Raw genomic sequence first — 10,596 nt, forward strand, 5'->3', positions numbered from 1 at the left:
CCATCACAGAAAGGAGGAACATGCAGCAGCATGTACTTATTTCTTGTCTTTCAGGTCCCAGATGCCTCTGCTTTTCCCCTTTGATTTGTTTAAGTATAAATGCCTTTATGACTATGTTTTTCCTTGTCCTCCGCTTGTTGTCTCCTGAAGTAATCATTCTGAATAGAAGAGACACAAGGCAAATACATGTGGCCACCAGGGTAAATGTAGGAAGATGTTGAGGGGGTAATGTATGCGAGCTAGCAAATTTCTGCAGTCTGCTGTCTCTCTTTCGTCCCCGGTCCTAAGCATCCTAAAGACTTTTGGAAAGCTGCACAGACCATTTCTTAGCAGGAAAACAGCACAAAGTTAAGGTCTTTGCTCTTCTTCCTCACCTTTGTTGCGGTTTTACCTGTTTAATGCAAGAGATCATTGAAGTAAGATAAAAGGGTAAGTCCCACCTAGACTCTCCAAATGGCTAAAGCTTTGGTAAGTCCCTGTCCCTCTCATTTCTTTAAATCACTGATTTTATGAATGGACGTAAGATGGAGCTGAGGTGTCTAAGAGACATGAGGAAAATGTGCATCTTTTTCACAGACCTTAGGGACGTACCTGAAAACTGATAACTTTAGTCTATGCTCTTCTACATCCACAAAAAATGTTAATGGCAGAAGAAAGATCATTACAGCGGAAGAAATAAAAATGATAAATAAATTAGAAGAAGACCAAACCTCTTAAAACTTAATTAGAAAAGGTAGTGGAAGGTGAGGAGAGAGAAAGAGGCAATAACTTTATCAAGTAGGGGAACCCCTCTCAAACTAAATGTTCCTGTTGCTACTGTCATATCTTGTACATGGAAACGGAAAGTAACAAAAGATCCTTCTCAGAAGTGTTCAAATTTTGTTTTATTATTTTTAAAAAATTTGGTTTTTTTTGTTTGTTTGTCTTTTGGGCGTTTTGTTTTGTTTTGTTTTAATTGTAACTGCTTATGAGGAACACTTTCCAGCAAAGGATCTCAAGGTACTTATAATAGAGATTGCATTTTTCCTTTCTGTACATGGGCAACCTGAGAAGCAGGAAAGTAACAATACTCTCCTAAAGTAACAATAGTCTCCTAAAATGACCTGCAGCGTCAGAATCAAAAAGGCACTCAAAACACGTCCGCTGGGAAATATATATTTCTATTGAAAAACCATGGGGAAATTGTATTGGAAGGTGGCCAATTTTTGTCTTTCATGGAAAATGAAGTGGCCACAATACAGAAAATCAAATACTTTTTTAAGGTGAGCCCTTGAAAGGAACCCCCTTTTTTTTCTTATTTTTTTTTACGGCATCCAGCTCAGTGGAATCTTGCTCCAAAGGCTGGAACCCTTGCTGTGATGAGGACATTCGAAGACCCCTCCCAGAAATGCTGTCTTCAACTTCAGTGGTGCTGGTTCTAAGGGTTCAAGTCATTGGCTTACTGTTATTGGAAAGTAATTGTGAATTTAATAGATTAACTTCAGAAAACCTTGACTGCTATGAAAAATTAAGTATATTTTTTTTTTTTAGAGACTGGTGGATGGCTGCCAAAATATTTGGCATCTGTGAGAGTTTTAAATTTTTGTTTGCTGTGTCTTTGGCGGATGATAGGCAATAGCAATGGTTGACTCAGATCCAGCAGAACTTTAAAATAGGGTAATTGATTTGCTTCAATAATAATAAAAAATGAATGCCTTTTAAAAAAAAAAATCTTAAGTACTCAGGAAGTCCCCTGTTTCCCAGTGGATGAATGTTCCCCAGAACATTGTGTGGCCAGGGGGGTCAATGAGGAAGTTGAATAGGCTGATTAGAGGTTTAAACTATGAAAGGAAGGATGTGTGAGAGTTGAGGGGTAACATTTCATTCTATCCATGTCACAGAGGACCAGACAGCATCTGCCATAGCAAAGGGACCTGTACTAAGACAGAAAACGTAAATATTAGTACGTCAGCTACATAAAGCTTGTCGTTTTCTTTCTGGCACTTCAGGCAATGAAGTTGATTTCTGACACTGAATATAAAACTAAAATAGGTTGAAATAGCCTTAAAAAGATATAACCCATTGTCTATCTTTTCTTTAAATTTACAATTATAAGTAAGACAGAATCAGATTTAACTGTTAGTTTGACTAGACCTGAAAACAAGTATGCAAGAGTGTATGCAACCAGCTAGCAGAAAAAATGCAGAAGCAGCCTTAGAGAGGAAGTTTTCAAGAAAGGAAGACCAGAAAAAAAATTGCTCCATTCTTCAGTTCTAATGGGGTTTTGTTGAAACTCAAGTGTATTAGTTAAGTGGCTGCTTGATAATGCATAATTTATGGAGGGTAAAAGAGCTATCTGTCTTGTAATTAATCAAGTTCAGGTTTCAAGGCTCTACCCATACAACCAATAATTCTGCATAGACCCACTTCAACTTTGTTCTCTAGAAATTTACTGCTATGTCTCCTGCTCAAAGGAAGACTGAAGTTCCCTAAGGCACATGTTTCAGCCATACAAGTCAGGCCCTCTGCATTTCAGGGTGTAAAAGCCAACAGACTAATGGAAAGGGGCATTTCTCAGGGGCACACCAAGGAAAGAGGCAAAGAAGGGAAGGAGAATGACCAGATCAGGACCATCTGAGACAGGTTTTTTGAACACAACCTAATGTGCTAGCTTGACTCACTTTCTTTTGGTAATACAATATCCTCAGCTGAAGAAAAAAGCAGGAAATTTTAGGAAGATGGTCTTTAGGGACCAGGAAGGCTTTTAGATTGGCTCAGCTGGTCCCTTCATTTACTTCTTTAGATTGGTCAGTGGGACAAAGGAAAACCATGTCCCATTCAAAGCTCATGGTGATGTCCTGAGGTGAAGTGAAGGACCTGGGCAGGTCTCATTTAAATGAGTTGGAGTTGGATACCTCTTTCCATATTTTATGATTACCTCCTACTGAGCAAATGGTTTGGATCAATCCCTGCCTATAACTCAGAAAGATTTCATCTTTGTTCTGGGTCAATAGAGAGTCCACAACATTTGTACACTACGTGCAGTAGTTAGGTGAGCATAATAATGTCTCTAGATTTTGTATTATCTTCTAGTCTGGTATTTGATCTGGAAAGAAAAAAGGGGATCAGTTTATCATCCTATGTGATTTTTCTGTCTGTTTTCCCTTTTATTCCTCCACACTTCTTTAAGGGTATTACGTATTTAATCTTAGAACCAGTAGAAATCTTTATTGCTAAATTATTTCCAGTAATTTAAGAATTGACTTTAAGTAGCACCACCTATTAACAAAGCAACGTGTATAAGACACTTAGTGCCTCTGCAGTCAGAGGAAAAGCTCCCAGTGGGTTCTTGACAAGTTCTGTGTTTATTTTTTTGTCCTCAAATTAAGGCTCTGAAAAGTCTGAGATCAGTCTACTGAACCTAAGCAGGTAAGCAAGTGCATTTCATTCCCTTCTGTATAATTAGTTTACAGATGTGCAGATTTGAAAACACTGTGGGTATAAAATGCAGGCGGTAAAATTTCACAAAGTCATTGGTGCTTGAAAGTTGTGCTTATGTGAAAGAGTCTAGATGGTGATATAAGGCCACCAAATAATGCAAAATTCCCTAGTGACTTGTTCCTTACTGACTAGATATTCATTGACCTATTTCAAGGCTGAAACTTATTCATTGCAGACATGAAGTGTTGCAATGTTCATAAAATACTTAAAAATGTGTCAATATCCTTTACCTTGGAATATGCATTACACTTCTAGCAGCCTTTTATGTGAAAGCATTTAATTCCTGAATTGGTGGCTTTTACTATCTTTATGAGTCATTTCTACAAGTGAACTCTTTAAGTGGGCTGGCCTACTTTTTTTTTGTTTTCATACTGAGGGTAAAAGTAAACCAAGGGTATTTTGTATGTGCCTAAACATCTTCCTCCTATTTTCAATCTACAAACAGAAATGTTTGCTCGTGGCACCAGACATTTGGCTATTATCCATCTAAGGTGCAAACTAGTGTTTGTTTGGCTTGTTATGGAGTTCAAATCCTTGAAAGCCCAGACATGGTTGATGGTAATTTCTCTCAATAATTGTGTACAGAAACTTGGAATATTCTTAGATATTTAACCAGACACAGTACAATAACCATTAAATTGTCCCAGAATTGTTTTATTAAAATGCAGAAGTTTATCAACCTTATCTGCCATTACTGTTTCCCTCTTTCTGTTTTCCAAGAACCATCTTGAGTTATAAACATACCAAGTTGACAAAAAAACTTTGGGGAGAAACACAGCTATTTCTTTGTAGTAAAACCCACACTTATTACGTTTCATGTTCAGTTCAAGAGGAACAGTATTATCTCCAGCATTAGATAGCATCAACAATCTCAACACATGTTTTAATGAGAACAACTTCCAATTTTCAATTGCACCAGAAGATGGCAATAGTAATTTCTAGTAATCAATAGCAATAATAATTTCACTGAAGTCAGTGTGAGTTCATAAGGAAGGGAGCTTGCAAGATGGTTTCATGTTTTTTTATGGTATCTTGCATTTCTACTTTTCAGCTTCAATCTAAATTTGAGATACATAGAGGTAAAAATATGGGTTAAGTTAAATATATATTCAAGGTAATTTGGATTTATTCTGGGTTTAAAAGGACAGTGAAATAGAGTATCTGGGAACTGGACTACTAAAATCAATATTAGCTTCAGATATTCTGTGCTTCCATCACTAGTATGTCAACTGTATCTCTTTACTTTTATTTTATTCTTCCTCGTTTTGAGGAAAGTCATAAAACCAAAGTCTGCTTTAAGGCAAATGTGAAAATCCACCTGACATACTGCAGTTATTAGAACATTTAAAACCACAGCAAATTTCAACCATTTTACCAGTCCATCAAAGAGCTTGTGAAAGAACGTCTTGACATTTCAAAATTTGTTCATAAATTCTACTGCATTTGCTGTGATTTCCTACATAGCCCTTGTTTGTGCTTAGCGGCCTGTAACATGTCCTGTAATGACTTACAAACCTGATGCACAGAGAGTAAGTTTTTCACTCCCCTAAGGTATCATTACTGGGATTGCTGTTGGCTCGCTAAACATCAGCCTCACTAAAATCTTTGGGTTCGCTGATAATTTCTTAATCTGGCATGCTGAGCAATTCTAAAGTGCTGAGCACATCTTTGAACAATATATGAATATTAACTTAATCAAAACCATAAATCAGGATGTCTTTCAATAGTAAAAAGTGTTTGGCAGCAATGTTAGGATTGAATATTTCATCCCCACTGTTTGTTCTTGTCCAAAGCAGTACTGTGAAGTGGACTGGGATACAACTAAAATATTCCCCTCTTAAAGAAAAAAACATATACTATTTGATAGCTGGATGTTTAGCCTGGAGAAGAGGAGGCTGAGGGGAGACCTTATTACTCTCTACAACTACCTGAAAGGAGGTTGTGGAGAGGAGGGAGCTGGGCTCTTCTCCCAAGTGACTGAGGACAGGACAAGGGGGAATGGCCTCAAGCTCCACCAGGGGAGGTTCAGGCTGGACATCAGAAAAAAATTCTTCACGGAAAGAGTCATCGGGCACTGGAACAGGCTGCCCTGGAGGTGTTTAAGGAATGAAGTGCCTGGGGACATGGTTTAAGGGAGTGTTAGGAATGGTTGGACTCGATGATCCAGTGGGTCCTTTCCAACCTGGTGCTTCTATGATTCTATGATTCTCTGCTTCATAGCTCACAGAGGATATTGTTTCTCACATGCTGGAGCAAGAGCCGTACGGCATAACATTTAATGCCCAGGTAATGTAAATAGACATGAGAAGTCTGTTTCTGCAGCCTTGTGGCTCCATCTGCACTGAGGCTGCTCGTGCTGAACTCCATCACCCTTATTCTTCCTCCTGCACAGAGGAGGCTGTTGCTTCTTTGCAACTGTGTTGACTCCCAAGGCAAAAAGTCATTTAAGCTGATGAATCATATCTGTATACAGCATCCATTCAAATCTTCACACTTAGTTTCTGCTATGGACACGTCTGTGATTGGATGAACTTTGTGAAGTACATGGCAGGCACGTATAAGATGATTTGCTTTTGCTGAAAGCGGATTGAAGTCATGTGAGCACGGGCAGTAGCATGGCAAGACCATGCTAACAAGGACAACTGAGAGGCAAGGCACAGGGGCTTGAATTTGGTGCCGTATGAAGCTTCTGGTCAGCTGAAAGTGTATCTAGGACTTCTCCACATCCTCCCGGGTCTGAGGCTGTGCTTGCTGGCATTCTGAGAACATCCACACCATTGTTCAGGTAGTCAGCATGGTGAGTAGAACCCGATAACAGAAATCAAACTACAGAAGAGGCAGAAGTACAAAGTAATGCAAAAGTCAGCCATGGCCTTTAAAATTTAATTTAAATTACTTACAGATGTTTTGGGGAAGACATTCCTCTAAATTATTTAACTGATGCTATAGAGCACACGTTACTGAGAGGTACGGCTTGGATCTGAGTGATGTATGAATAGCTGGTTTCTTTGCATCAACACTTCCCTGAGCATGTCTGTAAATTAAGCATTCAAATACGTATGCTCAAAGCAGACCGTAAAATAAAGATGTTTTAGAATGTACTGTATCTTTCCACAGGGACTTCACATAATCAAAGTAAAAGTACAAGCACTGACCCAACTATTTGACTTCAGAGTTGGGAAGGGAGAGAGAGTAGAGGTATCTGTCGGCAGGGGGGTCATAATCTGAATAAACTTTCAAATGGAAACAATATGGAAAAACTCTGTACCTTAAGGGCAGAACAGCTTTACTGTATAAGATATTTTATTTGTTCTGTTATGTTTTTCTCCGCAGAACAAAAATACCAGTGTCTGCTGGCTAAATGGGAAACAGTTGGATCATAAAAGTATCAAATGAATCTATTTGGCAGCCACTAATAATCTACACATATTTATGTAACTGTTATTTTTCTTCTGGTATATACTGTCTGGAAATATAGCCTGAGGCTTTCTTAGTTATTCTGGAAAGAATTAACATTCAGATCACCTCCATAAAAATGCATTACTTAGAACAGGTTAATTTTTATTAAGTTCTTTGAAGGTATTTTTTATTCATTCCTTCATAATGATTTTTGTATTAGAAGAGCTCTACTTATTCATAACTAACACAGATGGTTACATTTCCAGGAAAGCCCTAACATCTGCTTTCCAGTGGCCATCAAGCTTTAGTGAATTAGTAAATATGGAACACATTGTGAATTTGTTTTCAATGCTTGAAAGTGGAAGTATTTAATACCTGCCTCAGAGCTTTTGTGTACCAGACTGGAAGGGAAATTTGCTCATGAATTTCTGATTGCTTAGAATACTTAAAAAAGCAGTACAACGAAGCCTGAAAATTCTGAATTTCCAAGCTGCTTGAAATAAAACTTTTTTTTTTCATTGAAGCCAGATAAAGTATTACTCATGAGAATTATGTCTGTTAGTGGAATCACAGGAAGTTGCTTCTGCAAGGTGATAGATGCGTATCTTTCTTGCGTAGTTCATGTGCCCTCAAAAGAAACCAAATCTTTGCTGCAATTTATCTCTAATCTTTTTACTTAGTACTATTGTTCCCTAACAGATACAAAACTGTTATGTGGCTTACAGATATGATCTTGCCTTTTGTCTAGACAAAATAATAAGCCTCACACAGCAGAATCATGTTAGACACCCACTGACTTTATTAAGGTCAGTGACAGTATTGCTTTAAATTTCAGTGGAACTAGTTTTTTTTCTGTAAGGACTTGTTTCATTTGGTTTGAAAGCTTTAAATTATTAATATATCTTCTAAAAATAATTTGTGATATTTACTCTTTCAGCTATCAGATTTTCTAGCCACTTGGAGTCCCGAAATTGTTTCAGTGGTTGCAAGTAATCATAGTCATCATTTTTATCTGATGCTTTTTCTATAACCCCTTATTTTCTTTGAAAGAATTTGCTCTTTCATTACAGGCATTTACACAAAGCTGTACATTTTATAATTAGAGAAAATGTGTTAGAAAGGTCTAGACTGATGGGACATCTGTATTAATTTTGGTATATGAGAGAGATTTAATCATTAAAAATGGAAGCACATATGACCATGAAACTGTCGCTTAATTTGAAATCCAAGTGCTATGGCAAGATGTGCACTAACATTTAGGCAAGTGCATATGGGCCACTTACGAAAATTAATTTCAATGTGATGTCAAATTCTGTAATAATACTTCTGTTTAAGTGCCAAATAGATGTTAGAAATAGCATCTCAGCATCTGAGTTTTTCTACAGTTAATAAGTATTACCCAATTCTTCTGCTCACTAGTGTTATTTTTAACCAACAACTACCTATTTTTTATCTCAAAGACTGCCTCTTTTGTTACGAGGCTCTAAGGAGACTTCTTCTCATTGGTGTTGATCATAGAATAGTTTGGGTTGGAAGGGACCTTAAAGATTATCTACTTCCATGTCCCCTGCCATGGGCAGGGACACATCCCACTAGATCAGGCTGCCCAAGGCCCCATCCAACCTGGCCTTGAACACTTCCAGGGAGGAGGCATCCACTGCTTCTTGTGGGCATCCTGTTCCAGTGTAGCATCTGGCTTCATATATTACCATAACTCACGAAATATGTGAAGGCTTTGATGCTTTTGCTTTTTTGAGTCTAAAACTTCATGAGGACGAGGGATTTTAATTTGTAGCTTGTGAGTGAACTTGGTGAGGTCTTTTGGGAGGATTATTGAGCTAGAGATCAAAAAAAATATATTCTGTCACTTAAAATGGGGCCATATGATGCTTGTGAAAGGCAATCAGACCTGCTCTATCTGGTGCCCTCTGAAAGACAGAGAATTCCTTCAGAGCTGCATCTCTTTAGAGAAAAAAATGCATTCTCCCTGGCTCTTGCATGCTTTGTTCTGGCTTTTGTGATCTTCACTCTCTGTGTTCCCTGAAAAATAGCACTGTTTCTGTGATTTATAGATCAAAATGCATTCTCTGATGTAGCTGGAGCTTGATCCCATAACTGCTTTGAAAACTTGAGCCAAGGCTTTCAGCTGGTGTAAGAACATCACTGCATGCGAGTGGAATGTTTTCAGCATAAGCATCATGATCTTACTAAACCCAGAGATGGGGAACGAGGGCAGTCACACAGGCACCATCAGGTGCTGTAATTTAGCCTTTCAGATTTACCTAAGAATTATGAAAATAGAGCATAGAAGTACAAATGTATGAATCAATGTTTCTATGCCTTCATCCAGGAGAAACACATTTCTAAAAGGGTATGGATGATGAAAGATGTTTTTAGAATACTTTATCATGGAAAGTATAACTTTCTATCATTTTAGTAAGGAGAAGATTTTTGATGTTGTTGGAGGAAAAGGTATCTTTTTGAAGATTTTTTTTCTATCTAGCATTATTTTGGTCCTTTCTCAGTTTTGTGTTAGTTTTTTTCCCCTTCATTTGCAACCAAAGACCGTGATTTCAAAAAGGCTTAATCACGATACATCTGAAAATGAGTGGTGTATAGCAGCATATTATTGGAATACTACTGACATCTAAACCTATGTGTCTCATGTCATTTTCCCTGCCGCAGGCTCACAAAGAAGAGGGTGAATAATGTGCCCTATGGAACACAAGCCTTTGGAAAGGAGGAAGAGGTACCTACCACAGATCTCCAGGTGGTTTTGGAGAAAGTGATGAGGTGCACTCTTTCCTGCGCTCCTGCTTCATAACCGTAAGCACAAAGGCATGATCAGTCCTGTTGTCACCTTGGCACTGGCAGCAACTGGCTTCCACCTGTGAGCATGAGGAAGAAGAGGAAGACTAATAGATACTGGCCAGAGAACAGACATACCAGCCACACCACGGCCGCAGTACAGAGCCACAGCAGATATGCCGGGCTAGGACTGAGGAAGGTAGGTTTCTGTTGTCCATGGACACAGGGTTTTTTCTTCTAAGTCTACTTAAACTGCTACAGTTCTTTGGTTTGGGCTGTTCCTCCAGACATTTGAGGTGCCTTTTTTAAAACTTGATGTTCCCATTTTTTAGTTGTTTTGCCCAAGAAGAGGAAACTGGAGCATGATGTTGGAGCAGCATCTAACTTCCTTTTTTGAAGCTTCTGATTTCTGTTTTGCTTTTGATGAAAATTTTGCTCTCCAAGATTCCCTGTAATCAACTGAAACAATGTTTCTGTGTGCAAACACATCAAAACATTAAATTTATTGTAACCCATGCAATTCTTTTTAGATTTTATTAGTGGAATCTGCCTACTTCAGAGAAAGAGCTTAATCCTTGGATTTGATTATCAACTTGATATCCAGAGATGATCTTTCACATTTATTATACATATATATACACACACACGTGCATAATTTACTTCAGTGAACAACAAAATTCTGATACCTTAAAGTGGAATAGTATCAGCACAGTTCAGCTTAATGTTCGTGCTCCCTCCCTTCCTCCTCCAGTCAAAAATAAAATAGGTCAGCTGCATTTTATAGCAAATTATCTGGCTGATTCCGTATTTACAGCTTTTATTAACCTGACAGGGAGGAGTGGAATGGCCAACAAATCAAGTGCAGGGCTGGAAGTGTCAAAGTTGTGCAGTGTGGTACCATAATTACCA

The 10,596-nt window shown here is 38.2% G+C and overlaps 1 long non-coding RNA gene across 1 annotated transcript in view; it reads left to right on the top strand.

Annotated features, from left to right (window-relative positions):
* LOC128852045 (uncharacterized) overlaps positions 1–9,872 on the top strand; it is a 66,608-nt gene extending 56,736 nt beyond the window's left edge. The window contains exon 3 of the long non-coding RNA XR_008449664.1: positions 9,565–9,872. This is a non-coding gene — a long non-coding RNA (uncharacterized LOC128852045). The remainder of the gene's footprint in view (positions 1–9,564) is intronic.
* The last annotated feature ends 724 nt before the right edge of the window (positions 9,873–10,596 follow it).

The sequence above is a fragment of the Cuculus canorus genome, chromosome 4 (assembly GCF_017976375.1).
Source record: "Cuculus canorus isolate bCucCan1 chromosome 4, bCucCan1.pri, whole genome shotgun sequence".
In the NCBI taxonomy this organism is placed as follows: Eukaryota; Metazoa; Chordata; class Aves; order Cuculiformes; family Cuculidae; genus Cuculus; species Cuculus canorus.